General features: G+C 40.3%; 1 protein-coding gene across 1 annotated transcript in view; it reads right to left on the bottom strand.

The window, feature by feature from the left end:
* Positions 1-24,754, bottom strand: part of GLIS3 (GLIS family zinc finger 3) — a 347,865-nt gene extending 323,111 nt beyond the window's left edge. Inside the window, exon 1 of the mRNA XM_069964277.1 lies at positions 24,534-24,754. The gene's annotated coding sequence lies outside the window, so the exon portion shown is untranslated. The remainder of the gene's footprint in view (positions 1-24,533) is intronic.
* Positions 24,755-25,795: the final 1,041 nt, after the last annotated feature.

The following is a 25,795-nucleotide window of genomic DNA, read 5'->3' on the forward strand; positions in this document are numbered from 1 at the left end:
CTTCATCTATTCCAACAAACCATGTCAATTAATGCTGTGTATGTTGAAGCAGAACATCTGGCATTAAGGTGTGCTGAGATCCTAAATAAACCACAGAAATCTCAGCAAATAGGTGTCTAGAAAATGCCAACTTTATCATTCCCATTTCCTTGGCTCCATGTACTAAATAAGGCAGAGTGTCACTAAACACCCCATGTCTGGGCACTTAAAATCAAGCTGAAAGCTATCTGCATTAGTGTGCAGACCACTAGGAGTCTTGAGGATGCACCATTTTCCTCTTTCTCTTTCTTTACAGACATGTTTAGATTTAATATGAAGCATTAAGCACATAAAGGCTGAAAAAATAAGCAAATATATGAAAATAATACTTCTCCAGCACCACTTCAGCACAGATTCTCCACCAGTCCCATACTACACTTTATGATGACATCTTGGCTGAACACTGAGCAGTGATTTTAGTAGTATAACACTCACTGTCTATAGCAGTCATATGCTGACAGATTGTACATAAAGACCATCAGGGACCCCCAAAGCATCTGGGTTGGAGTAGCAGAACACTAAAAAGGTGAAAAGAATATTTTATTTTATAACATTTGTGTCTAATTAGTAATTTCTCCAATCAGAAACCAGACAGCTACTTTAACTCATCCCCCTACTTTCCTATTAAATACTCTATATTCAAGTAAGCAAATAACTTTAACTAATGTAGCCAACACTGTCATAATAATTAATAGAACACTTGCACTATATAAACAGGAGTTAGTGGATAGTTGTTGTCTCAGACTGGGCTAAAGGGAAAGACACAAGACAACCTTTAGGGTATGAGCACACTACAGAATATACATGGAGACTTCAAGTGGATTCCGCCACACAGCCTCTGCTTGAAGTTCCGCTCGTCCCATAGAGTCAATGATTTTCACCGGCAAATTCCTCCATTTCCACGCATATTCCATAGTGTGATCATACCCTTACAGTGCACTCTCCTGGTAAGTCAACAGAGCTGAAATAATATGTGAATATGTTCCCACACATTAGACGTCTTAAAAGTAGAACATATCAAATAATGTTGTACTCCTGTTTGACCAAAAGAGACATTTCATATAGCATAAACTTTTGAGGATATTGTGTTTCTGTTATTGAATTGATGCTTTTTACTAGTTTATTGTTTCTCATTTCATCATATTTGCTAATGTTGTGCGCCACAAAAATCGCTAAAAACCGACACACCCATTAAAACCCTGAGGTGTAGGGTTCTTGGAACCAGACGATGGCCCTGGTTTACTAAGGCTGGGTTTACATATATAAGTTGGCATCAGTTGCGTTTTTTGCCTAAAAACTGACCACAACTGATGTCACAACTGATGCCAAAAATGCATCAGTTGTGATCAGTTTTTCTATCAGTCTTTTCATTAAAAACCATCAGTTGCCATCAGTTTCCATCACTTGTCATCAGTTGTCACAAGTTGCGCTCATCAGTTGACATTTTTTTCCCCAGTATGTTTTCCTGTCATTTTCAATGGGATTTGCGGGGGAGCGCACGGGGGCTATATACTAAATTGGGGGAGCTCACAGGGGGGCTATATGGGAGGGGGAGAGCGCACAGGGGGGCTATATGGGAGGGGGAGAGCGCACAGGGGGGCTATATGGGAGGGGGAGAGCGCACATGGGGGGCTATATACTATTGGGGGAGAGCGCACAGCAATGCTGTATACTAATTGGGGGAGAGCACACAGGGAAGCTAAATATTACTGGGGGGGCAACAGGGGGGCTATATACTACTGGAGGAGAAACAGGGGGGGTGATATACTACTGGGGGACCAAGGTGGGACTATAGGGGAGGGGGAGAGCACACAGGGGGAGATATATGTTTATTTTGTGTTACTATTTGCCTGAACGCCGGATGCCAGAGCCGAACGGCATGCGTCCTGCCCGGCGAGGCATCCGGCGAGGCATCCGGTCCGCCAGGACGCTGCAAGATGCGTCCTAACGCACCGACGGTCCGGCGCTGCGGCGGCCACTAGTTCACCGCCGCACATTTTGAACGATCCCATTGAAAACAATGGGATCAGTTCAAAGATGCGTTTCCCTCTGGCGCTTTTCTCCTGCGCCGGAGGGAAACGCCGCCGCACCGCCGGACATATGTAAACCCGGCCTAAGATTGTCAGATTTCAACAACCCTACAGATCAATTGTCAGGAATGTGCAGTAGCCTGGTGTGAACTGGGCCTGGTTTGTTGTGACATGCCCGATTGCTTTTCATCCAGCAATGCAGGAATTAACCTGAACTCTGCAGGATTTTAATACTTCAGCTGAACCTGGTGCTGGCATCAGGGCTGGTCCAATCAGCTGCTGGACCTAGCCCCTGATCCTGGATAAATAACAGCTAGCTGCTCAATTCTATGCTGGCTATTTTGGTTCATACCTGGATCCCAGCTTCCCTGTGTCTACTCCTGTTATTCCCTTCCTAATTCCCTCTGACTGCTCGACTTGTTATCCGATCTACCGCCTGACCTTTGACTATCCGATTGTATTGCTGATTTTGTACTGTGTTGTCCGTGTGGTTTTGACTTGGCTCGTTTACCCTTCTCTATTATGTTTGTCTGTCTGTCCCGTTTTGTTTTGTCACTTATACAGCATAGGGAACGCCTTTGTGGTTGTCTACGGCCGCCTAGGGCCGACCGAGGCAAGTAGGTAGAGACAGTGGGTGGGTTCAGACTCAAGGCCCACTGTCTTGTCGTGTCCGTACCCTCCTGCCCTGACATCAATGGCCCACATTTACTAAAACTGTACAAACTTAGACTAGACATTCTTTAAATGTGCCAGATTTCTGAGGCTGTTTGATAAATTTGTCGCAATTAAAGCAACTCTGTACACACAATCTAAACCCCCCAAACCGCTTGTTCCTATATATAGCTGCTTTTCATCCAAGATCTGTCCTGGGGTTCGTTCGGCAGGTGATGCAGTTATTGTCCTAAAAAAACAACTTTTAAACTTGCAGCCGTGTCAAATTGGTGTAGCCTAGCATACCCATGCCCTAGGATTGCGACACCCCCCCTTCCCTCCTCCCTGCCCTCTTCATTATAAGGAATGCCCCTAGAACAATTTCTCCTATTCATCACCTGTGTGAACACTGCACATGTGCTGGATCGTTAAGGCATCTGTGCAGTGTTCAGACAGATGATGAATAGGAGAAATCCTGCCTGGGGCATTCCTGATGATGAGAAGGGCGGGGAGGAGGGACAGAGGGGAGGTGCAACCCTAGGGCGCACACACTCTAGGCCACAGGACAGAACTTGGATTAAAAGCAGCTATCTGACGGTACAAGTGGATTGGGGGGGGGGGGGCAAGATTGTGAGTACAGAGTCGCTTTAAAGACTGTCTAGCTTTTTGGTGCAAAGTTCACACCATCTATTACTTGGCTTGAAGTCAGCCTGAAATTTCAGCCAGATTCAGGTGCACTTTGTGGTGCAAAATAGACCAAAGTACATAATAAATGTGGAGAAAAGTCCTGTGTACCACTTCTTACAAAAGTAAAATCTGAACTTTCCACCACACTAGGGATGGCTGATTTTTAGAATGGAAAACCTGAAGGCCGTTTTAAAGGGACACGCCCACAACACACCTACTTTTCCATTTCAAAGCACAAAATAATGGGTGTGTCAGTTTTTAGTTATTTTGACGACCAACGTTAGTAAATGTGGTGAAACAAGAAACTGACAGGGAAAAGCATGTAAAAAAACCACAAAAAACATCAATTTGATTACAGAAAGACGTTAGCAATAAGGCCTATTGATTTTTGATTAAGGGTCCATTTACACAGACAGATTATTTGACATATTATCTGGCAAAGATTTGAAGCCAAAGCCAGAAACAGATTATAAACAGGGAACAGGTCATAAAGGAAAGCCTGAGATTTTTCCTCTTTTCAAATCCATTCCTGGGTTTGGCTTCAAATCGTTGCCAGCTAATCTGTCAGGTAATCTTTTTGTGTAAATTGACCCTAACTCTATAGTCTAAATTGAACAGGTGAAAACCCCAGCATATTACAGCTGCGGTAAAGTAAATACAATTTTCTACATGCTGTGGACTTAGATTTGTAGCAGATTTTTACTACTGCTGCTGATAATTGATTACTAAAATCTATGTGATGTGAAGTCTGCTGGTGTAAACCTAGTCTTCAAGGGTTTGTTAAGGGAAAACTATCCCTGTGCTGTAAAACAATAGAAGAACTGACAGGCAGCTGTCAGCTTATGTAATTGGACCCACAGCTGGGCTGGGATCTATAGCTGTAATACAGATGTATATATAGTTCTGTATTTATGTAGTGAAAACCTAGCACTAAAGAAACCAACTAATTTCTGTCATATTCATCTTTATTACTAGTATGTCTATTAGGCCCTGTTTACTTGGGAAACATTACAAAAATCTGAAGCATGCTCTATGCAGTTATGCAGTTTTTGTGGGGGGGGGGGGGGGGGTTGCATATTCTCTGTTTTTATTTTACTGGTACAAGTCTGTGACTATGATTATGTAATTAAAAGATTTCTACTGAAGAATATGAAGAAAAAAAACAAAAATAAAAAAATACAGTGTGTATTTGATTTGATTGAAAAAAAAACACAATACAGTCATGGCCAAAAGTTTTGAGAATGACACAGATATTATATTTTCACATGATCTGCTGCCGTCTGGTTTTTGTGTGTGTTTGTCAGATGTTTTTATCACATACAGAAATATAACTGCAATCATATTATGAGTAACAAAAGCTTATACTGACAGTTAGAATGAGTTAATGCAGCAAGTCAATATTTGCAGTGTTGACCCTTCTTCTTCAGGACCTTTGCAATTCTCCCTGGCATGCTCTCAACCAACTTCTGGACCAAATCCTGACTGATAGCAGCCCATTCTTGCACAATCAATGCTTGCATTTTGTCAGAATTTGTTGGGTTTTGTTTGTCCATCCGTCTCTTGATGATTGACCACAAGTTCTCAATGGGATTAAATTCTGGGGAGTTTCCAGGCCATGGACCCAAAAACTCTATGGGCCACATGTATCATCCGGCGGACGGATGATTTTTGGCGGAAAGTGCCGATTTGCGTATTATTTTATACGCAAATGGCCGATTTGCGAATAAAATAATCGCAAATCTGCACTTTCCGCCGAGTACGCCAGGGGGCGGAAAGGGGGCGGAAAGTAGGCGGGAAGTGGGCGGAACGGAGGGCGCGGACTCAGAGTCCGCGCGATTTATCATCCGTTCCGCCCAATTCTACGCCGAAAACCTACTCCAGTCCTCAGCTGGCGTAGGTTTTCGGCGGTGCGCACCGGCGCGCACAGGATTTATGTACAGGCAGTCCGCCTCTACATAAATCCCCGTACCGCCGGAGCTGCGGGGGCATTTTTAAGTCCGGCGTAAAAAACGCCGGACTTAATAAATGCCTCCCTATGTTTTGTTCCCTGAGCCATTTAGTTGTCACCTTTGCTTTATGACAAGGTGCTGCATCATGCTGGAAAAGGCATTGTTGATTGCCAAACTGCTCTTGGAGGGTTGGGAGAAGTTGCTCTTGGAGGACATTCTGGTACCATTCTTTATTCATGGCTGTGTTTTTAGGCAAGACTGTGAGAGAGCCGATTCCCTTGGCTGAGAAGCAACCCCACACATGAATGGTTTCAGGATGCTTTACAGTTGGCATGAGACAAGACTGGTGGTAGCGCTCACCTCGTCTTCTCCGAATAAGCTGTTTTCCAGATGTCCCAAACAATCGGAAAGGGGATTCATCAGAGAAAATGACTTTACCCCAGTCCTCAGCAGTCCACTCCCTGTACCTTTGCAGAATATCAGTCTGTCCCTGATGTTTTTTCTGGAGAGAAATGGCTTTTTTGCTGCCCTCCTTGAGACCAGGCCTTGCTCCTAGAGTCTCCGCCTCACAGTGCGTGCAGATGTGTAATGGCCCAGAAAGGTATTTATTGTCAGGCATCTGGAAATGTATTGTTGCTATTGGCAACCTTAGACAGTCTGTACTATGGACTATAGGGCCTATGTATTTGCTGCTCTTCCTTAGCTCTTTTGTAGTGGTATTGTTTTTCTGTTATATATTTATTCAATATGTTGTTAGTAATTAATTGCTAATAATACAAGTGTTGAGCTTGATCAGTGCTCCTCCCCTGCAACCTATCACACTCTAGTGATTGGCCAGGGGAAAGCTAGCTCCGCCCACCTTTTACCCAGAAGGGCTGTGCGGTCTTGTCAGTGACAGTTGGTAGTCTGGCATTGCCAGAGTCACATCTAACCTCCCTACGTCACCTCAGTAATCCTGTCAGACTCCATCTTCAACCCCCTAACCTGTTTCCAGTCAGCCATAAGGACTAATACGTGTCTTCAAAGTCTCAGCAGGACATCATCTGTATTTATTAGTGTCTGCTGTCAGATTGGTGAAGTGATAGAGGGTCTCCCATTCACCATCCACATCTTCCTGGCTTCCAAGTCAGTGTGTCCATGCGTCTTCCTCCTACATGATAGCGAGCGTTGACACTGTCAAGTCTCTTCAGTAACTTCAAGTACCTTTTCACATGTACCTTACAAAGGCGGAAAGCTATAAAGTCTCTGGAACAGGTCTGTCTCCTTGAAATCCTATTTATCCACCAAGTCTAAGCTATAGTAACCAAGGTAACTCTCCCCCTGAAGCAAAGAACTCTGATCAAGCCAACAGTTTGCCATCATCAGATGCCCCTGTATTGGATTGTATATAGTTATCCTTCAAGTAAAGTCTTGATATACTTTCACCGCTATTGTGTGAAGACTTTTATAAAAAAAATTATATGTCCCTGCGTGTATGCTGAAGAAGACAGATGCACTCACACCTGCCTGCTGCCATTCCTGAGCAAGCTCTGCACCGCTGGTAGCCCGTTCCCGCAGCTGAAACACTTTTAAGAGATGGTCCTGGCGCTTGCTGCTCTTTCTTGGGCGCCCTGGAGCCTTTTTGGCAACAAAGGAACTTCTTTTTTCTAGAAGTTCTTGATGATGCGATAGATTGTTGACTGAGGTGTAATCTTTCTAGCTGCGATACTCTTCCCTGTTAGGCCATTTTTGTGCAGTGCAATGACTGCACGTGTTTCTTTAGAGATAACCATGGTTAACAGAAGAGAAACAATGATGCCAAGCACCAGCGTCCTTTTAAAGTGTCCAGTGGTGTCATTCTTACTTAATCATGACAGATTGATCTCCAGCCCTGTCCTCATCAACACCCACACCTGTGTTAATGGGGCAATCACTGAAACGATGTTAGCTGGTCCTTTTAAGGCAGGGCTGCAATGATGTTGAAATGTGTTTTGGGGGATAAAGTTCATTTTCTAGGCAAATATTGACTTTGCAAGAAAATCCTGTTAAACTGATCACTCTTTTGTAACATTCTGGAGTATATGCAAATTGCCATTTTAAAAACTGAAGCAGTAGACTTTGTAAAAATTAATATTTGTATCATTCTCAAAACTTTTGGCCATGACTGTAAACTGGATACAAAAAGTGAGGGGAAAACACCACATAGAAAAAAAAAATAATTCCAGGTATAATCTTTTATATTAATCTACTGACTTTTTGGTAAAATATGGCAACACCATAAAAAAAAATCAATGCTTTTATTAAAAAAAAAAAATAGAATTTTATAATTTTTTTAGGGGTTTTTGTAAAAAATGCAATATATTAAATCATTAAATTAGCAATTTTATACCTCTCTCGTCTGATAAATAGATGGTAAAAAATAACTTTTCTATTTTGTTTATGGCTTAAATATTTTTAAATCAAATGGTATCAGAAAGTTATATAGATTTGTAAATAACTTCTTTTTATAAAATCAAGTCTTCCTGGACTTATCCGCTGCTGTATGTTTTGCAGGAAGTGGTGTATTCTTTCCAGTCTGACACAATGCTCTCTGCTGCCGCTTCTGTCATTGTCAGGAACTGTCCAGAGCAGAAGGCGGTTTCTATGGGGATTTGCTGCTGCTCTTGACTGTTCCTAAAACAGACACAGGTGGCAGCAGAGTGCACTGTGTAAGACTGGAAAGAATATACAGCAGGACATACAGCAGCTAATAAGTACTGGAAGACTAGGCATTTTTAAATAGAAAACATTTACAAATCTGTAACTTTCTGACACCAGTTGAATTAAAAACATTTTTTTACCCTTTTAAGTCATATCAACCCCTAGGCGACCCTGGACGTACCCGTACGTCCAAGGCTGCTTCCACGCATTTAGAGCAGGGCCGCGCGGCGGCCGCGCTCTGAACCGCCGCGGTCCCAGGTGCCACTCATAGCCCGGGACCGCGGCTATTAGCGGGCAAGGTCCGATTGCCGTGGCCGCTAATAAAGTAATCGGATGCAGCTGTCAAAGTTGACAGCTGCATCCGATTACTTGATACAGCTGTTCCCTGGTGTCTAGTCGGGAGGATCCACACATCTTACCATGTCCGGAGTCAGTGCCGTAATGGCGCTGATCCCGGCTCGGCACTCGATTGCTTCTGGCTGCAGCAGCCGGAAGCAATCGATGTGCCTATCTCATGGATCTGTGCTGCATATCTATACTGCATAGATCTCAATGAGAGATCAGTGCACTTATACTAGAAGTCCCCCAGGGGGGCTTCTAGTATAAGTATAAAAGTACAAATAAAAGTCAGAATCACCCCCCTTTTCCCATGTTATAAATAAAAATAAACAAATAAATAAACATGTGTGGTATTGCCGCGTGCGTAATCGCCCGAACTATTAATTTATCCCATTCCCGATCTCGCACGGTAAATGGCGTAAGCGCCAAAAATCCCAAAGTGCAAAATTGCGCATTTTTGGTTGCATCAAATCTAGAAAAAAGCGATCAAAAAGTCGCATATATGCAATCAAGTTACCGATAGAAAGAACTCATCATGGCGCAAAAAATGACACCTGACACAGCCCCATAGACCAAAGGATAAAAGCGCTAAAAGCCTGGGAATGGAGTGATTTTTAGGAACATATATTTGTTAACAATGGTTTGAATTTTTTACAGGCCATCAGATACAATGAAATTTATACATGTTACATATCGTTGTAATCGTAACGACTTGGCGAACATGCATAACAAGTCAGTTTTACCCCAGGGCGAATGGCGTAAAAACAAATACCCCCCAAATAAACAAAATGTGTTTTTTTTTCAACTTCACCACACTTTGAATTTTTTTCTGGTTTCGCAGTGTACTTTATAAAAAAATTCGGCCTGTCATTGCAAAGTACAATTAGTGACGCAAAAAATAAGGGCTCATGTGGGTTTCTAGGTGAAAAAATCCAAGTGCTATGGCCTTTTAAGCACAAGGAGAAAAAACGAAAACGCAAAAATTTTAATTGGCCGGGTCCTCTAAGGGTTAATGTAGTTTATAATGTGTAAAAGGTTCAGGTCTAGGTAAAGTAATTGTTTTGTTCGTTTGCTATTTAATGGATTGGACACATAGCTATGCATATCACCTTTTTTCTGTAAGAAAGAATACTTTCGTTCATAACTGTTGTAAGAACAAATCGGCAAAAGACATGAGCAACGTGCACATATTGTATCCTTCTGACAGTTTAATTTCACCAACGCAAAATCTCTGGATCTCAAGGTGTTTTCCAACACCTAACGTTGCCTTATGTTCTTTAATCTGGATTATATCTATCACATTTTTTTTCTCTGTCAAACCAGCACAGAACAATATTTCATGACAATGATTAACCACCATAAGTGCTTTTTTGGGGGGCCAAAGGCATGTCTTGTTTTTGTTTATGTAGATAAAACACAAGCTAGGTTCTGTAAGGAAAAAAAGTGTTTATGTTTAGTATCTTTTGACATGAGTGAAATCTGTTTACATAAATTAAAGATCTGTATAAGGAGAAATAAACAGTTAAAGATGTCCATTAGAAGACACAAACAGCTGCTATTTAAGCTATGTTGCATGTTTGTGAAAACGTCGACTTTCTTGTTTGTTTGATTTTCTGCAGAATGCATATTGAAATCAGATAATTACAGATAATTCACTTCATTTCAAACACAATTGGTTGTTTTTAGACAAAAAAAAATAAACATATTTAATCAATAGGAAAGACAAGGATTAACCAGATCCAGGTTCTGAGACTATGACTTCATGTATTAGCAAATAAGAGCTGAAACTTTGAGGGTGCCTTTACACGTATCAGATTGCAGCGGTTTTCACACTGCGAGTACTGCGCGAAATCCGGTGTGGTTCCCAGTACTGTCATTTTCTATGGGTTTCCATACTCATTTTTTACTTCTGCTGCAAGTATTTAACCCTTTCACGAACTGGGGCCATTGATGCATAATGATCCCATGAGCTGATGTCCCTATGTCTGCCCCCTCTCTTCCGTCCCCTGCCGCTGTCACAATCTTGTGAGAGGAGAGAGAGGGGAGGGGGCAAAGCTCACGGCCACGCGCCCGGCACGCTCCCTGCCTTCCCTCCCACTGCCGGCCTCCCTAGCCAGGAAACCCAGAACCTAGATGGACACTGGCAGAGAATTCTCCCTCTATAGAGGGAGAATTCTCTGTCAGGAGCCCTTTGATGCAGTATCTATAGGGTTAACTCTCAGCACCAGAGCGCGGCTCCGGTCCCGAGAGTTGCGACGGGTTCCGGGCTATCACTGATAGCCGGGACCCGTCGCGGATGACACAGACGTAAATTAACATCAGCATCATGCAGCATCAGGCATAGGCTGCAGCAATGTTGATTTACTGTGGAGTGGCGGGAGGAGGTTAAAGCCCCTTCCCACTTAATCCAGAGCTGCCCAGCTAATTCATTACTTGGCTGCACTCCTGCTGGTTTCTCAGGGTCCCAGCTCCCTGGCAACCAATCAGTGGCTGCAGCGAGGAGGTGCACTGATTAGCTGAGCAGGACGCCCAGATGCTGGGAGCCCCCGAAGCAAAGTATGCACCGGGCCATGGGGGGTTAAAGGGGCTGCCTTTTACATACTAGCAGCGGGATGACAATTCCACTGTGGGTAAGTAACTGTATTGAAAGTGACAGTGAAGGGATTCGCAGTGGATTTCACAGCAAATTCGTGTGTGAATCTAGCCTTAAGGAAACTATTTACTTGAACTTCATGTATTAGGATAAAATTTACAACCCAATCTTGGCCGCTTTGACTTCAAAGTGAATGTATCACCTAGATTTATTTATTTTTTTTTTTTCAGTCATAATTTTACCAATCTTTCTCTATTTTCTGAATGTATATATTTTTTTCTATATTATTATGGAGGAGATGTATTGCCAAAGCATCTGCCCTACTCTAGTAACAGCATTTAGACATATGATTTAAAGGGGTTATCCAGCATTAGAAAAACATAACCACTTTCTTCTCAAGACAGCAGGACTTTTGTCTCCAGTTTGGGTGGGTTTTTGCAACGCAGTTCTGTTGAAGTGAATGGAGCTTAATTGCAAACCGCACCTGATTTGTCCGATCGCACTTCCGACCGTAAGTGCTAGCTGTGAACATACGGACGTTGTTTAATGTGGCTTCCTAGCATGATTTCAAGTGAACTGACACAGGTCGTTTACTATAAATATATCGCCCAGCCCGAGAAACCACTCAGAATATATTTTATATCAAAATCAAGTTTACTTTTCATTCTTGTTCATTTTTCACGGGGCCGTATAAAATCCGACCGTAAGTTCGTACGTAGTGTGCACTTCCCGGCCGTAGTTCCATTGCATTACATTCATATCAGTAAACCTCAAACTTACGTTCGTATTTTTGCGGTCATAAATACGACCGTAAGTTTACGTAGTGTGAACATAGCCTAATGCTGCATTTACACGGAGCGATAATTCGCTCAATCGATCGTTTAACGATTTTGAAGCAACAATTTGGTTTTTATAACGATCAGCGTTTAGACGAATAAATCGTTAGAAAAATCATTAGAAAATTTGTTAGAAAAATCTTTATTGCAATCGTTTTAATATCACTTAAGCCTATCTCACTCATAGGGCAAAGGACGATTTGAGAACAAGTTGAAAGATCAAAATTAACTATTCCTCGCTCGTCCCTTGATCGTTTGCTGTGTTTACACAAGCCGATTATCGCTCAAGTGCGATCACTATCACGAAAATTCGAATGATAATCGTTCTGTGTAAACGCAGCATAACCTGTGCAGAGGCCACTGTGCATAGAGGGAGGAAAAGCATGGAAGATCACCTATTGTGAATGGCCTGATCCTTTCTAACATATAGACTGGTTTCACTTGTGATCCTTTTTGTGATGAAGAGGAGGACACTGCTAAAAGTCTTCTCTATAGAACAGAAAGTATTGTATCAGTCTATTATGAGGCTTGGTTGGTAGACTATAAACTGCAAGATTTCAGCAATATATTAAAATAAAGTAATAAAGTAACTTTTCAATAAACTAGCATCGCATTGAGTTCTTTGGGTGTTATATGTTCTATATACACTTTCATTATTTATTTCTAGCTCTTTTTGTGTTCTCAGGCTCAGTCACATGACCACTCTGCTTGTAATTGCGCAGGTGGGTGGGGTAGGTGTCCCTCCCATGGGCTGGATGGAATTCCATATTGATTTTTAGCCCTGACCCTGTAGGCGGAGATAATATTGGAGTTGAATGGAAGCGGTAGCAGAAAGGTCAGCATGAAATGGAGGAGAGCAGGGTCTGGCTTCCTTTTAGGTGGCACAGTGTTTAGCCTAGTTGTCTTGTAGTGTTGGACTCCAACAAGGTGGCTATCAGCCCTGCTCTACTCCAAATCATGCTGCCCTTATTGCTACATCTTCTACTGAGCTACAAAATTAGCTCCGCCTACATGGGAGGGGCTAAAATCAGTGTGAGGGACACAGCAGTCCATCTAGCATCTCAGCCTCCTTGTTCTGCTGCTCACGGGGCAGTCCTCAGGGATGGAGGTCTACCGCTCATACACTGATATGAATTTCTGCACCTGCTATTAAATCTGTACAGCATTTCCCAAAATCAATACAGTTTGTTCAGCTTCATATAACACAGATCTGTTCTTTTTGTATTGTCTACATCATGGGTCTCCAAACTGCAGCCCTCCAACTGTTGCAAAACTACATTTCCCATCATGCCTGGGCAGCCAAATCCAAAGCTTTAACTGTCCAGGCATTATGGGAATTGTGGTTTCCCAACAGCTGGAGGGACACAGTTTGGAGACTACATGGTCTACATCTTTTCTGTCTTCTATTGTATGTAGCCACTATAAACTTTTATCCTAATGATAAAATAGACTTTTGTAAAAGCCAATGCAGGAAAGTATCACAAAAACCAATGCACTTGGGTAAGATTCCAGTAATACCTGTACAGACAAATCAGCTATGAATGTAAAACCCTTTATGGTGTGTTCAGTAAAAAGGCGTGGACAAACCAACTTTTTATCTAATGTTGGCTCCTGTTATTTTATTTAACATTCTAGATAATCCTACAAAAGAGGTCATACAAATGTTATATACACACAATGCTATCTGAGAGTTTAGCAGCTGTGAGAAGGAACAATTTTACAGTTTTTCACCTGGAATGGTGGCTGCCAAGTGCCAATACAAAGCAGGACATACCGGGAAATATTTGTTTATCACCATCCTCGGCAGCTAATTGTATCCAGTAGCCACTGGTGATGACATCATATACTTCTGTCTTTAGTTTGGGTCTCGCTTTCATCAATGTGTCAATAAATGACAAAAGACCAAGATTAGCGGTTTATGTTAACACAGAATGATTTTTCTTAGCTGTACTGCAGTTTAATAAAATCCTTTATGACTATACAAACATGCTTTCAGTTGCTTGCTTTACTTTAGACCAACAAATAAAGCTATAAGTTGATTAAATAAAAACACATGCATTAATGCTCCACAAGATATGCAAAACCTAAAAGGTCAGTGGATGCTTAGAACTCAATTCCGCTAAATATAGCACAATTCAATATCATTAGAAGAGCATGATACTTGTAACAAAAGCAGTTTTATAATATGAGTCACGTGTAACTTGTAGAAGAACCCAGGTATCATTGGCACCAGGACGCATCAGAGGGCCTCCATGTGAAAAGTATATGTAGGTCCATTGCTCTCCGATAGCTCAGTCTACAATTATTTCTTCCTTTTGCCCTTACTGGCATTTAAATTAACTTTTGACATGTTGCACAGATATGTCTAAAGTTAGGATCAGTTAGGGTTTCAGTGCTGAGACCCCTCCAAGCATTAGTTAGTGCTGGGTGAAGAGAATAGCAGCATGCTTTACTACCCAGCAGGCCACCTTGATCCAACTCATTAAAGGAGATGGTCTCCATAGGCTTTTTATTTTTTTAATCAAACATATTTTATTGAGAAAGGTCATACAAAAACGAAGCATGAAACAAATAGGAACAGGCAGGTCCCAATCGAGATATAAAATCAAAATAAACAAAGAAGGTGACCTCATTTTAAAATTTTGTGCTAGAATGAAGTCTTATTACAAGGACTTTAGAATTACAGAGACCGTGTGATTTCCAGTAATTGTAATAAACATAGAATTTAATGGAGCCCATCTTACCCTGCTATAACTAATGATCTGAGAGGGTCTAAGCACTAAGACCTCGACTAAACTGTGTGTCTGTGTGACACTGATGATGTCCTTGCTGCTACACTTTCCCCCCTTCACTGCTGCCTCTGCAGAGGCTGCCGCACACAGTGAAAATGACAGGCAGCTTCCCCCTGTTTATTGTATAGTCTAATAAGAATATACAGTATGGGCTGGATCAGAGCAGAGGCCCAGGAACCTGCATTTCCTGACACTAACAGGGTGTCATCCCTTACTGCTGCCACTCAATGTAAAATGATGTATACATAAAAAGAAAGTAATACAAATAATATAAATACTACAAAGTAATATAACTTTATTCAAGCAATGTCTTATATAAAATGTTACTCTCCAGAGTACATCTTCAATAAAAAGAAGAAAGTGCCATACTCCACTGAAAGGATGGCATTAACTTTAGGAGAGGACACAACCCAAAGGGAGATACCATTCAGTGATGTATAAGGTGCCTATGGCAGGTGCTATGGTTAAGGCTTAATTGCTGGAGAACATCAGAGCTATTATTTTATCCTCTGTATGTACCTGTGTTGTTGCATTTAAGGCGAAGTCCCAAGAAAATAATAAACATGTAAACTCACCCCTCCTTATGCCTCCTAGCGCTGCACCCGGGTCCCGTTCACAGCAGCCGGAGTCCTGCAGCTCTGCTAGCTGCAACGTCACATCCCCGGCTGAGTAATTGCCCACTCAGCCAATCAGTGACTTGGGCGAGACACTTGGTTTCCAGCAGAAAATGACAGACAACTGCTGTGAACGGGACCAAGGAGTGTCGCAACGGAGGCACGGGGACAGGTGAGTCCACATGTTTATCATTTTCTCTTACCCCCCCGGCCTGATTGCTGATTTTAGTGTTCGTGGTATTTTCTCCTTAGTGGTACATTCACACGTACTGACTCGCAGCGGAAATCTCGCTGCGAGTTTTGCAGCGACATCCGCTACTAGACGAGGTCCTGCAGGCTCAACAGGCTCATAAGGGAAGTCTATGGAGCCCAACTCTTTTTTTTATACACAGAGTGAGTAGAGGACATGCTGCAGCACGGTCCTCTCTAGGGATGAGCAAACCAGCCGAAGTTCGGGTTCGTAGGAACCTGAACTATCGGCTTCTGATTCCTGCTGTCTGCCCGCTCTGTGGAGAGGGTGGATAAAACCTTGAGGACCGCCTGGAAAACTTGGATACAGCCATAGCCATAGGCTGTATCCCAGCTTTTTAGGCGGTCCTCAGGCTGTATCCACCCACTCCACGAAGCAGGCAGACAGCGGGAATCAGAAGCCGATAGTTCAGGTTCATACGAACCCGAACCTCGGCCGGTTTGCTCACCCCTAGTCCTCTCCCCACTTATTTTCCCGATCACGATTGCATAGTAATTGTATGCAATCGTGATCGGGACTGCATACTGCATACTAAACTATTTTGGACTGCATACTAAACTATTTAGCCTGTAAAAAAGCAAGAGAAACTTAACATAAAAAGAAGAAAGTATAAGTATAACCTAAAATTTAACAGTTGATAAACCTGTTTAATACTTCACTTCTGGCCTGAAATAAGAAGCCCCATCCAGAGCCAATCACTAAAAACAATACCCCAATAACAATACCATTTTAAGGGATGACTAGGGACAAGTCATAATAGTCAGATGACCCGATAACATGGGTGTACAGAAAAGATGGTGTTCCAGGATAATGGTTATTTATCCCCAAGAAAATTCAGATGACTCTGAATGTGATAAAATTGTTCAAAGTATTCTCATTTTCATGAATGTGCTATCAATGTTGAAACGTTGCAACAAATTTGATGCATTTTATATTTTATGATTATTTAAAGTTTAAAGCTAACATTAAAAGTTATTTTTAAAAATTATTCACTCAAACTAAAAAGGTAATTTAGTTTGGTGGTACTGTACCTTATAGGGGCTTTATTATAGTGGGGTTCTCACTGCTTCCCTTCTTCTGGTTGGAATCACAGAACTGTTTAGAAGTAAAACTAAATCTTGTGTATACTGTATACTTGATACTGCCAGTAAACATGTCAGGTGGAGTACACCCTTTACTTTGCTTAGCTCACAAACGTTTCTGCTGAATAATGCTGGTCATCTATGTAGATTGGAAATTCCATCACCCTGACATAGAGGTCACATAAATAGTAGACAGCTGTCAATTTTCCTTTCTTTCCATTTCACTTTTAGTGACAGTAGAAAAAAACTCCATTAATGAATAGGTCATTTTTTTTTACCTGTTTGCAAAGTTTTTAGAAAGGTCCTGCAAGGTATGTAGTTGTTGTTTTACCAGATTAATGACGTAAAGAAGTTTTAACTTTTTTATCTAAGATAGTCTGATGCTTAACCCCTTTGCGTCCACAATACATATATAGACGTTCCTATTGCACATGCCCTGTGCAGTAGGAACATATTTATACCTGCACATACATTGACAGGCAGAGGAGAATTCCTTATCTCCGTCCTGTATAATTCGCGGTCTTTTGATACAGTCTGCCCTCAGGCAGGCTCTATGAGAAGATCGTCGATAGTAGTGTATATAGATCCTGTACATGTAAACCCACCGTAAGGCTATGTTCCCACACAGTATTTTTTCAAAACAATGGCTGTTGTTTTAAAATACCCTCCTACAGAATTCCTTTAATAAATTTTAAACATTTCACAATACCTCTTAGCCCCTCCTCTTCTCTCCACACTTTTTAAAAGGCAAATTTCTCTAGTACTCTGATACACTCTGCCAAGCAGATCTCTGCAATGTTTAGTAGTAACACGCTCGTGTGTCGTTTTCCATTTTATACATTTTTCACTAAATAAAGGACTAAGTAAGTGTTTTACTTGCCTGTAGTTAATGAGATGTGGTTCCACCTCCAGACAGTGACATAACACTAAACTGTATGCAGTTACTCTATATAATCTGACGTTCCAGGCGTCTAATTAGCAAAAAATAAATACAAGACCTAATCCTTTTCTTAATGATAACATCAAATGAGTTCACCAAACAAAGGCACGGTGACAGAGCGCGGCTTGTAGTGCGCAACACACAGGCACACTGCCATGTACTGCTAGTTAAATATTGTAAAACGCATGTGTTTACTCGGTATTTAATTGTTTTATTAAAATGCTTCACTGTGGAGTATTTGCAGTTGTTAGTCACACATACAAAATGCGCTGCTCATTCTGTAATAAGTGACAAGGCGGAAATACTATAAAAATACAAAGGAGGCGCTGAAAACGGCGACAGTTTGCATTGGTCACCTGTGCAATAATCTAATAAACAGCTTACAGGAAAGGCAGAGCAGACTACAGTATCAGTACCCTGAAAGTTTCCAGACGTACTGTAAACCTCTCAAGCACATACAGTACATTGCTTTTTCATTTACTTTATCTATGCACAGTAGCCTATGGGTACGTCATAGTATATGTACAATATAGCTGTGAGTGACCTATACATCTTAATGGGGTTGGTAAAAATTTATGTGAATATTTAAGAAACAACCTCTCTCAGATGTATCAAATGGACTGTAAGTTTTGGCGACAAATCTGCCACAGCTGAACATATTCCTGGGACAGTAATACAGAAAAAGTGTAGTCCATATTATAGTTGTAACATGCAACTCATTGGGGTTTCAACTGAAGTGAACCTAGAACACATACGGGCTCTATGGTGAGAAATTTGTCCACTAGAATCATGGCGAGTTCTTGCAGCCATAGTATTACAGCTGGCTGAAGCTGTATGTTTTTAAGGGTTTCTTGGGCTCCCAACTTATTTACACAGTAAACTGTATGAGTAGTATGAAGCACACCGCCATCCATTGGAACCATTTGTCATATTCTCACCCTGCCCTGTACAGGCTAAAATTAAAGCGTAACTATCATTTAAGTATCATTTAAACTCTTTAATAGGTTTTATTAAGCAAAAGTTTCGGTCTGTACTGAAAAAGCTGTTTTGCAGCCTCCCCCCTTACTTCAGAAGAAGCAGGATTTCTGTGTCCATTATGGTCTCTGGAGGGGGGGGGGGTGAGGGGGATGAGTGAGCAAAGAGAGGAGAAAAGGCAGAACTGTAAAACACTAGGGGGAGATTTATCAGACTGGTATAAAGTAGAATTGTCTCAGTTGCCCCTAGCAACCAATCAGATTCCGCTTTTCACTCCTCACAGATGCTTTGAAAAATAAAAAATGGAACCTGATTGGTTGCTAGGGGCAACTGAGACAATTCTACTTTACATCAGTTTGATAAATCTCCCCCTATTTCCTGCAATCGTCTCTCATAGAGTTTCCAGATGAGCACTGACCTTTCTGACCTGTGAATTCAGCGTGTTATGCACCCAGACTCCAAACAACAGAGCTGCTTGTCTCTTACTGCTCACTCATCCCCCTTGGCCCCTCCCCACTCCATAGGTTATAATGGACTCACCTAACCCGTCTTCTCTTTGGTCCTCTGTAATGAAGACATCTTTGTCTGGTAATAAGCAGATGGGGAAGCTGGAAAACAGCTTTTAGAGTATGGAAAGAGGCTTTTTTGCTTAATAAAACCTATTACAGAGTTTCTTAAAATCACTTTTACTATTTATTTCTGCAAAAATGTAAATGACAGTTACACTTTAAGTGCACAAATAAAGTTCCATAATGGTTTCTAGGGCCTTTACCCAACCCCATATATTTATTGGATGAACTGGACCACAGACTTTATCATTAAACATTCAATGCCCAATCTTAAACAGTGTAGTCAGTGCTGCCGTTGTTCACCCAATATGTTTACGCAGGATCTCACAATATAAAAAAGGTTTACACTAAACTCACAGCATCCACAAGATGCATATTATGGCTACGTTTACACTGTCAGGCTATGTTCACACAACGTCAAAAATATTGAAAAGGCGGCCGATTTTCATATTTTAAAAAACGTCAGTTTTTGCCGAGATTTAACTGACTCCAATGGCAATACATTGAAGTCAATGGGAAGACGGACATCCAATGCACACAGTGTATTGAATAACGGACGTTTTTTGCTGCGGGCGTCAAAACAATGAACATGATCATTATTTTCAGACGTTTTGCAAACAGCAGACGTTTTTATTAGTAGTTCACACACAGTTTTTCGTTTTTCACCGTTCTTTCTCTGTTTTTACTATTAAATTCAATTAACTTTTCAATTAGGCCACACCCGAAGGGCAATTAGTATCCCATACTAGAATAATGTACAAACACCAGTCATTACACTAAGGGGAGGCCAGGCTGCTAAATAACGTCTGTTATTTTAGACTTAAAATAACGGACTTCATTTTAAACAGAGCTAAAAAAAAACGTTGTGTGAACATAGCCTAATTGTGTATACATTTTATGTCCTGATGAAAATGATAAAATCCTATATGTTAAACAGATGTTAAATAAATTAATTGCAACACATATCTTTTTTTACTGGACCCTATAATGCAAAATACTTCACTATTCTACACAGCAAAAAAAAAAAAAAAAAAAACACATCATAAAACTGAAACCAGTGAAACATAAACCTAAAAAGAAGTCTGAATCTGGCCTGGGAAATAATAATACTAACTATACTACTGGCCATTGTAGTATGCAAGAGGGCTGTACATTCAACATTGGCGCTGGAGCCCGGGCAATGGTGCATTCCCTAAGGTCAATTTCATGTAAATTTTACTGTCAGGTAGAATTTCCCTCTCTCTCTCCATAAACAAAAGTGCTTGTGTTATGCAGCTCAGTTCTCTATAGAAGCAAAGGAAACACACCAAGAATACACAGAAATGATAGCAGTGAGAAGAAAATCTGTGTTCCTGTCAAATGCGATAAAAATACTGGCGGCGAAGATTCCATCTCAGTCCCATAAATGACAAGACAAATGGCATTACATAAACATTGCAAACAAAATGCCAGGACTGAGTGACCAGACAATAATATAGCTATTTCTACAGCTCAGAGGAGACTGTCAGTTACATGAGTAACCGAGACGTAAAGTGACCACAATTACTTTAGCCTGCAATCCCTCTGAGAGTAGGGATTCATGCTTTCCAAACCACGCTGGAAATAGTTCAAAAAGCCCATGTCATTTCTGGGACTGCAGAACAAGTACAGCACAAAGTCTCCTGCAAAACCTGCCATCTGGCACCAATAACAACTTGGTCAAATTTTCATGGCTAGCTGACAAAAAAAATCCATCTTGTGGATTGGTTCCTGAAGCAATTAAAATGTGGTGCACATACAAACACAATCTTCCAGGTTTACTGTGATGGATCATATCCTATCAGAGTTTGGCACGGACTGGAAACGTTTTATTGCATTTGACGCCTGCGTATGGGACTAGTAAAGATACTGTAGATACTTTCATCAAGATAAAGATAGGACCATGTATCTAGATATGACATGAGGTGACTATGCCTACAGATAGATGACATAGCTAGATAGATATTTTCATAGATAAATAGATAGATGGACAAATATATGTCAGAAATCTGCAACACAGCATAGGTTCCAATTCACATGGGTGAACGCAGTTCAAGGTCAAAATCCAAGACCAATGGAATGGAATGATGGAAAAAAACGCAGCACTCTGGAACTTGTGTAAAAAAAAAAATAAACTATGTTTATTGCATCGTGTGGCAAACAAGTTACAGTGCAAGGATTTAGTCCCCCTTTTCAAAGATCCCAGGAGAGGATTGAAACATTGAGCTGTAACTTGTTTGCTACAAGATGCACACAGTATATTTTTTGTTGCGTTTTTTTCCCATCAATTTATAGACAAATAAATAGATACATAGACAGTCATTGCGTGACTTAACACAAGAAGAAAAACATAACTAGACAGAATTTAAACTCAAGTTTTATGCCCTGTAATACTGGGTATAGTATGTCTATGTAGGTACGTATGACATATGGACTATTTTATACTATCAATTTACTTAGGGCTGCCGCACAGGTAAACTTTGTTTCATACTACTATGTTATATTTTACATATTGTAGGAAAAAAGAAATGCCTAGACAGAAGGACAGATAGTTTGATAGCTGATGTTAGATACGTAGATAGATGGATAGATTAGACAGATGGATGGATAGATAGATAGATAGATAGATAGATAGATAGATAGATAGATAGGAGATAGATAGATAGATAGATAGATAGATAGATAGATAGATAGATAGATAGGAGATAGAGAAATAGATAGATAGATAGATAGATAGATAGATAGATAGATAGATAGACAGACTGACTGACGGACATAGATAGATAGATAGATAGATAGACTGACGGACATAGATAGATAGATAGATAGATAGATAGATAGATAGATAGATAGATAGATTATGACTAGAGATGAGCGAACCGGGTTCTGGTTCAAGTCCATCCGAACCCGAACGTTCGGTATTTGATTAGCGGGGGCTGCTGAACTTGGATAAAGCTCTAAGGTTGTCTGGAAAACATGGATACAGCCAATGACTATATCAATGTTTTCCACATAGCCTTAAGGCCCTTTTACACAGAAAGATTATCTGACAGATTATCTGCCAAAGATTTGAAGCCAAAGCCTGAAATGGACTATAAACAGAAATCAAGTCATAAAGAAAAGCCTGAGATTTTTCCTCTTTTCTAATCCATTCCTGGTTTTGGCTTTAAATCTTTGGCAGATAATCTGTCAGATAATCTTTCTGTGTAAAAGGGCCCTTAGAACTTTATCCAACTTCAGAAGCCACCGCTAATCAAATGCCAAAAGTTCGGGTTCGGATCGACTCGAGCATGCTCCAGGTTCGCTCATCTCTAATTATGACCTACAAATATACAGGCTGAAAACATATAAATATATAAAACCAGTAAAAAAAATATATAAATCAATGTATATATGCTATTAATTCTTTATTAATACCTATACATATGGCATGATTTAAAAGACAGTAACAACAAATTCATTTTGATTTTGTAGAAGCGGCAAAGAAAATTTAAATTTTTCTTCACCATTTGCCCGTCTTCTATATACTGTAACATACTTTACACTAGGGACGCTTCATAAATTAATAAAATCTGACTATAGTCTAAAGCAGTAATGGAGGGATTTTAAATTGCAGGATGCCGACCATATGAAAAAGGTTTCATTAATTTAAGCTGAATTAATGACATACCGTTACAAAGGAAGGGAGGTGCGCTTACAATCTACACGTAGGCATAGTTGTAGGACTAGTATTATATATTATGATAACAACCATAATAGATGCAGAAAAACACTGAACTCTAAACTCTCATAGAGTGCAACTCTAAAATCTGAGCCAAAGGAACCAATAGGCATGAAGCATTCGTTTCACTGTCCAGAGATACCATAAAGATAATCTTGTGTGGAAAGTGGAAGAATAATTATACAGAATAATAATTGTAAAACATTACAATTTTTGTGGTGCAACCAATGCGTAAACTAAAGTTTGAGCTTGGTATAACATATTCCCCTTTAGCACTAAGACAAACAGATATCATATGTTAATAATACATTAATGCATATATACTAATATACATATATATGTGTGTGTGTGTGTGTGTGTGTGTATCACATAGCCAGTGTACCTAACTTTTTCAGAGGCTAATCCCCATTTACGTGTATAAGCGTTCTGATTGCTCTCTGCTCAAAATGTCAAACATGTCAAAGGGTTCCCATAGCCTACATTTACACATGTACACACACTTGCAAGTGTCACTCCTGCATAAAGTACCTTCAGACCTTTATAATCTGACACTTTTGGCCAATATTCCCCCAGAGGTATCTGAAAGATTTCCCAGTACATAAGTGCTGTAAATACACAACAGTGAATACTGGTGGAAAAATGTCCCACATAAGACCTATATAACACATATCTCAACTTTCTCATTTAGATATTTTATTACAACTATAGAAGAAATAGCCACTATTCAGATCTATAGATCTATGCATAATATATGAACCTAATATAGTCATCAAGTTGAGCTACCCAGGACAGGCTACAGATACATATAAGTGAATAGATCTCAGACACATGACTATGTAAGTATCTGTCAGTGATGTCAGGTATATATATATCTATATATGCAGTGCTCACACTGTACCTATCCTGTGGAGTCTATGTATGTGGGTATGTATGTATACGTCATGGCTGCAGGTAATATAATTATAATAATACTTATTTGTATAGCGCTAACAGTTTCCGCAACGCTCATATCCAGTGTTATATATACAGTCCTCACATATCGTGGGGAGTCTATGTATGTATATATATATATATATATATATATATATATATATATATATGTGTGTGTGTGTGTGTATTTGTCATGGCTGCAGGTATATATATATATATGCATTGTACCTATCCTGTGGTGTCTATGTATGTATGTATGTATGTATCTGTCATGGCTGCAGGTATATATATATATATATATATATATATATATATATATATATATATATATGCATTGTACCTATCCTGTGGTGTCTATGTATGTATGTATGTATGTATCTGTCATGGCTGCAGGTATATATATATATATATATATATATATATATATATATATATATATGCATTGTACCTATCCTGTGGTGTCTATGTATGTATGTATGTATCTGTCATGGCTGCAGATATATATATATATATATATATATATATATATATATATATATATATATATATATATTATAGATAGATTGATAGATAGATCTGCATTGTACCTATCCTGTGGAGTCTATGTGTGTATATATATATATATATATATATATATATATATATGTATATATGTATCTGTCATGGCTGCAGGTATATATGCATTGTACCTATCCTGTGGAGTCTATGTATATATGTATGTATATATGTATCTGTCATGGCTGCAGGTATATATGCATTGTCCCTATCCTGTGGAGTGTATAGCAGGTCCTTCTGAGTATACACCTGAGTGCACACAGGGGATGGCGGCCGTCACTTACCAGGCAAGGAGGATTTCTATGACAGGATCCAAAGTGCATTTCCCTCAGCAGAATCCGATGCCATTATAACTTGCGACCAACAGTGAGGAGAAGAAGTTGTACAGCCCGGTCCCCGGCACTTGTCAGTGGTCTCTGCACCCGGGGCAGAGTGAGGGGAGGTTGCAGAGGGGTGTGTGCTCCAGGGCGCCCCCTGCTCGGATCAGACAGTGACCGGGGGGCATGGTGTGTGTGCCAGGGCTGCTGTGACAGGGGCTGCGCGGGGCTCGGAGCTGCTGCTGCTGCTGCTGTGCTCGGGGCAGTGAGACCAATGAGATTAGGGATAGAGCGGCCGGGCTGAGAGCAGCGAGAGGGGCGGGGAAGGTGAATGGCAGCTCCTTATTCATGAGAGGAATGGCAGGGTGATGTGCAGGAGCCGCACTACCTCACCTCTAATATCACATCTGCAATAGTCACAGAGAACAAGAGTGATGGGAAGAATTGTTCTCAGCTGAGAACTGAAAGAAAAGACAGCCTATGTCTATATATATATATATATATATATATATATATATATATATATATATATATATATATATATATATATATATATATATATATATACACACATTAGATAAATAGATATATTGTATTTGCTCTATTTATAACTTTTACTAGCAGGTTATTTGCCTAAAGCAAATCAGGAGAACTGAGAAAGTGGCCACTAAACTGTCAGCTGTAATATAGTCAGAAATAGTCAGCTACATGATAGATTTGTTACTGGCTGGAGGAGGTTTCTTTGGGTCATTCATACCAGAAACACTAGTCATGCCCTGGAGAGCTGAAACAGGCAATACTGGCTGATAACAGAGAACAACAGCAATACATATATATATATATATATATATACTGTCAGGTATTTTTATATTTACTGACTATTGGGGTATGTTTCTTTGGGTTATTTGTACAAGAGAGGACAGCCTTACACTGGAGGGCTGACAAAACTTGTCTAAAATACTGGCTGATAACAGAGAGCAACAGAATACAATATAGCTACCCTCAGGCCTGGAGATTCAAGGTATTTTATTGGCTATTAAAGTATGTCTCTTGGTTATTTATACCAGCCTTGCCCTGATATGGTAAAGGTACACAGAAATGAGTAGTGACATAGCGCTCACTCAGTACTCTCTTAGAGCAGTGATAGGTGTAGGCTACAGATAGTGTCTAAAGTATTTGCTTCTGTGCTACTGGACACACTTCTTTCTCTTTTTGTTATATTGTTTATT

This window comes from Dendropsophus ebraccatus, chromosome 3 (assembly GCF_027789765.1).
Source record: "Dendropsophus ebraccatus isolate aDenEbr1 chromosome 3, aDenEbr1.pat, whole genome shotgun sequence".
NCBI classification, from domain to species: Eukaryota; Metazoa; Chordata; class Amphibia; order Anura; family Hylidae; genus Dendropsophus; species Dendropsophus ebraccatus.